This window comes from Lampris incognitus, chromosome 4 (assembly GCF_029633865.1).
Source record: "Lampris incognitus isolate fLamInc1 chromosome 4, fLamInc1.hap2, whole genome shotgun sequence".
NCBI classification, from domain to species: domain Eukaryota; kingdom Metazoa; phylum Chordata; class Actinopteri; order Lampriformes; family Lampridae; genus Lampris; species Lampris incognitus.
In genome coordinates, this window is record NC_079214.1 from 66334051 (window position 1) to 66339619 (window position 5569).

Below are 5569 nucleotides of genomic sequence, written 5' to 3' on the forward strand. Positions count from 1 at the left end.
CTGAGGTGTTGTTAGATACTTACTGAGGTGTTATTACATACGAGTTGAGGTGTTGTTAGATACTTGTTGAGGTGTTAGATACTTGTCGAGGTGTTGTTAGATACTTGTTGAGGTGTTGTTAGATACTTGTTGAGGTGTTGTTAGATACTTGTTGAGGTGTTGTTAGATACTTGTTGAGGTGTTGTTAGATACTTGTTGAGGTGTTGTTAGATACTTGTTGAGGTGTTGTTAGATACTTGTTGAGGTGTTGTTAGATACTTGTTGAGGTGTTGTTAGATACTTGTCGGGGTGTTGTTAGATACTTGTTGAGGTGTTGTTAGATACTTGTTAAGGTGTTGTTAGATAATGGTCGAGGTGTTGTTAGATACTTGTTGAGGTGTTGTTAGATACTTGTAAATGTGTTGTTAGATACTTGTTGAGGTGTTGTTAGATACTTGTTGAGGTTTTGTTAGATACTTGTTGAGGTGTTGTTAGATACCTACTGAGGTGTTGTTAGATACTTACTGAGGTGTTATTACATACGAGTTGAGGTGTTGTTAGATACTTGTTGAGGTGTTAGATACTTGTCGAGGTGTTGTTAGATACTTGTTGAGGTGTTGTTAGATACTTGTTGAGGTGTTGTTAGATACTTGTCGAGGTGTTGTTAGAAACTTGTCGAGGTGTTGTTAGATACTTGTTGAGGTGTTGTTAGTGGCTTGCAAAAAGGCCACGACTGAGGAAAGACACTATTTCTATAATGGGAGAAAAACTGTACTTGAGTTGTTTGGCAATTAGGTTTACTTTTAAATCTGGCCCACTTCTCGCGAGATCTGGACAGGGTTCTATGCCTCTTCATGAACCAAAACGTGAACACAATGTAGTTAATCTAAGCCTAGTGTCAGTGATGACTAACTAAAGCCGCACCTTAGTCAAATATTCTAACGCCCAATGTGGGGCTCGAACCCACGACCCTGAGATTAAGAGTCTCATGCTCTACCGACTGAGCTAACCGGGCTTATGTAACATGCTAAAAATGTGAAATCTGAACATTTTACAATTAATATAAAAGAAAGAAAATGGCACAAGATGAGAGGTGAAGATACGTCACTGCTGATTTGGATAAAAGAAGCTGAACAACAATAAAGCTACACAAAACTATACAAATAACCCTGGTGGTTTCTTGTTCTCCAACAAAAAGGAAAACACGAGAAAAAAAACAAGAAAATATTTTTTTTAAAAAGACAGTGAGAAAACAAAAAAGACAACACAAAAGTATTTAGTTCAAATCACAAAATTTTTAAGAAAAAACTATTAAGAAAACACAAAAAACTGAGAAAGCAAATCCATTGAGAAAACTCAAAAAACACAAATAAACTCAATATAATAAAATGAAAAACGCAAAAACATCGACAACAAAACTTTCATGAGTTACTCTGCTGTCTGTTTCTGCAGTACTATGCTGTCTGTCTCTACAGTACTCTGCTGTCTGTCTCTGCAGTACTATGCTGTCTGTCAATACAGTACTCTGCTGTCTGTCTCTGCAGTACTATGCTGTCTGTCACTACAGTACTCTGCTGTCTGTCTCTGCAGTACTATGCTGTCTGTCAATACAGTACTCTGCTGTCTGTCTCTGCAGTACTATGCTGTCTGTCACTACAGTACTCTGCTGTCTGTCTCTGCAGTACTATGCTGTCTGTCATTACAGTACTCTGCTGTCTGTCTCTGCAGTACTATGCTGTCTGTCACTACAGTACTCTGCTGCCTGTCTCTGCAGTACTATGCTGTCTGTCTCTGCAGTACTATGCTGTCTGTCATTACAGTACTCTGCTGTCTGTCTCTGCAGTACTCTGCTGTCTGTCTCTGCAGTACTATGCTGTCTGTCACTACAGTACTCTGCTGTCTGTCTCTACTGTACTATGCTGTCTGTCTCTACAGTACTCTGCTGTCTGTCTCTGCAGTACTATGCTGTCTGTCTCTACAGTACTCTGCTGTCTGTCTCTACTGTACTTTGCTGTCTGTCTCTACAGTACTCTGCTGTCTGTCTCTGCAGTACTCTGCTGTCTGTCTCTACTGTACTATGCTGTCTGTCACTACAGTACTCTGCTGTCTGTCTCTACTGTACTATGCTGTCTGTCTCTACTGTACTATGCTGTCTTTCATTACAGTACTCTGCTGTCTGTCTCTACAGTACTATGCTGTCTGTCTCTACAGTACTATGCTGTTTATCTCTACAGTACTCTGCTGTCTGTCTCTACAGTACTATGGTGTCTGTCACTACAGTATTATGCTGTCTGTCTCTACAATACTCTGCTGTCTATCTCTACAGTACTATGCTGTCTGTCTCTACAGTACTCTGTTATCTTTCTCTACAGTACTCTGCTGTCTGTCTCTACAGTATTATGCTGTCTGTCTCTACAGTATTATGCTGTCTGTCTCTACAGTACTTTGCTGTCTGTCTCTACAGTACTATGCTGTCTGTCTCCACAGTACTCTGCTGTCTGTCTCTACAGTACTCTGCTGTCTGTCTCTACAGTACTATGCTGTCTGTCTCTACAGTACTTTGCTGTCTGTCTCTACAGTACTCTGCTGTCTGTCTCTACAATACGATGCTGTCTGTCTCTACAGTACTATGCTGTCTGTCTCTACAGCACTATGCTGTCTGTCTCTACAGTACTATGCTGTTTATCTCTACAGTACTATGCTGTCTGTCTCTACAGTAAAGTCGGATCCTCTTGATGTGGACCAGTACAACCTTATCTATGAAAATTTGAATAGAAAACTTAGTGAACCGAGAAAGTCCCTCTAATATACTCGTTCCTAATCCTGTCCTCCTTCGTCACTCCCAGTGAAAATATTAACATCTTCAGCTCTGCCATCTCCAGCTCCACCTCCTGTCTTTTCATCACTGCCACCGTCTCCAAACCATGTAACACCGCCAGACCTCCCTCGGTGTGATTGGAACTGCTGGTCTCCATGGACCGCCCCTGGTGTTACCTCCTCGGTCGCAGCTCCAGGCAGGGCCGTGGTCCCTGGGCCCACAAGATGCAGCAGACCAAGCTCTCCCAGCCAATCCAGCGCCAGCTCCCTCAGCCATCAAACGAAGACAAAACTTAAATGTAGACGTGGACAAAGGCACTGCATGGAAAGTACTGCGTGAGGCCGCCGCAAACGTGAATTCGCGCTGCCATCTTCCCACACCAGAAGCGGAAAAGGTAGTATGCTGTTTGTGCGCTTCTGACTTCCTAATACAATACCACACCTCCCCCCTGACCTCCTCTATATTTCTCCATCAACATTCTCAAAGCAAACATCACATCTGTGGTGCTCTTTCGTGGCATGAAACCATACTACTGCTCACTAATCATCACCTCTCCTCTTAACCTAGCTTCTATTACTCTTTCCCATATCTTCACGCTGTGGCTGATCAACTTTATACCTCTGTAGTTGTTACAGTTCTGCACATCGCCCTTGTTCCTGAAAATCGGTACCAGTATGCTTCTTCTCCACTCCTCAGGCATCCTCTCACTTCCCAAGATTGTGTTAATTAATCTAGTTAAAAACTCCACTGCCATCTCTCCTAAACACCTCCATGCCTCCACACGTATGTCATCAGGACCAACTGCCTTTCCACTCTTCATCCTCTTCATAGCTGCCCTCACTTCCTCCTTCCTCCTGATCTACTGCACTTCCTGAGTCAATAACCCACGTCACCCAACCCTGTCCCTCTCTCTCTTGTTTTCTTCATTCATCTGCCCCTCAAAGTATTCGTTCCACCTTCTCAGCACACTCTCCTCGCTTGTCAGCACATTTCCATCTCTATCCGTCATCACCCTAACCTGCTGCACATCCTTCCCAGCTTGGCCCCTGTCTAGCCAATCGGTACAAGTCCCTTTCTCCTTCCTAAGTGTCCAACCTCATACAACTCACCACACACCTTTTCACTTTCCTTCGTCACCCTTCTCTTCACTTTACGCTGCATCTCCTTGTACTCTTGTCTACTTTCTTCATCTTTCTGACTATCCCACTTCTCCTTTGACAACCTCTTCCTCTGTATAATTTGCTGTACTTCCTCATTCCACCACCAAGTCTCCTTGTCTTCCTTCCTCTGTCCTGATGACACACCAAGTACCTTCCTTGATGTCTACCTCACTATTTCTGCAGTGGTTGTCCAGCCATCTGGCAACTCTTCACTACCACCCAGTGCCTGTCTTACCTCCTTCCTGAAATCCACACAACAGTCTTCCTTCTTTAACTTCCAACATTTGATCCTTGGCTCTGCCTTCACTCTCTTCTTCATCTTGGTCTCAAAGTCATCCTATAGACCACCATCCGATGCTGTCTAGCTACGTTCTCTCTTGTCACCACCTTGCAGTGTCCAATCCTTTTCAGATAGCGCCTTCTACATAAGATATAGTCCACCTGTGTGCACTTTCGTCCACTCTTATACATCACCCTGTGTTCCTCGCTCTTCTTGAAATATGTAAACTGTTCTCTTCTCTCATGTCTTCCCTCTCTCTTCCTGAATGATGTCTTCTCCTTTCTCCTCTTCTGTGTATGTGAATGGTGTGATGTGAGTCTCCCCTATGTGTACGTGTAGTCTGTCCTTCTCTGATTGTGGTCGCCAACTGGACACTGCTTGGCATCTTTCTCATCATTAAATATACATCATAAATCCGTATCCTGTTTAAAAGTTATATTCTTCTCTCACTCCGTTTTGTGAATAATGTTTTTTTCTTGTCTTCTCCCATGTATGTGAATGGTATGATGTGAGTCTCCCCTGTGGCTCAGGTCCTAGACGGTTCCGGTGGCATCCAGGCACTGCTTGGCATCCTCCTCATCATATTCTTCACACATTTTATAATTCCATTGTGATTCATTATCCTGTTTTGGTGTTGTATTCTGTAAATTGCTTTTTATTCTGTACACACAACATCCATTGCACGCTTGTCCATCTTGGGAGAGAGAACCCTCCTCTGTTGCTCTCCCTGGGGTTTCGTCCTTTTTTCCCTTCCTGTTATAGGGTTTTTCAGGGACTTGTCCCTTATCCAACATGAGGGTCTAAGGACAGGATGTTGTGCTGCTGTAAAGCACACTGAGGCAAATTTGTGATTTGTGTTATTGAGCTATACAAATAAAATTGATTTGACAGCTCAGCTCAATAGCCAGGCATAGGAAGCCAGCCCAGCAGCAGCAGCGGTAGCGGTAGTGGTAGGTACTGCAGCAGCAGCAGCAGCAGCAGCAGCATGCGTTCGATGAGACAAACTTAATTTTCTACATCAACTCTGTTAAACACATTCAGTTCAGATTACAATTGTTTTGCTAGGAAGTCACAATTTGAAAAAAGATGAATTTAGAATTTCCGCCACAAAGTAGCACTCACAATCTAAGAAGGCTAGGCCCAAAGTAGCACTCACAATCTAAGAAGGCTAGGCCATCAGTACATGCTACATGCTAGCGCACTCACAGCAGATGAGAATCAAGTGAGTCTTGTAAAAGCTTTTTAAAATCCGATTTAAATATATCCATCCATCATCCAAACCGCTTATCCTGCTCTCAGGGTCGCGGGGATGCTGGAGCCTATCCCAGCAGT

The 5569-nt window shown here is 43.3% G+C and overlaps 1 non-coding gene across 1 annotated transcript; it reads right to left on the reverse strand.

The window, feature by feature from the left end:
• Positions 1-921: 921 nt before the first annotated feature.
• trnak-cuu (transfer RNA lysine (anticodon CUU)) lies at positions 922-994 on the reverse strand. Its single transcript has one exon. It is a non-coding gene; the product is annotated as a tRNA-Lys (tRNA).
• Between the last annotated feature and the right edge of the window lie 4575 nt (positions 995-5569).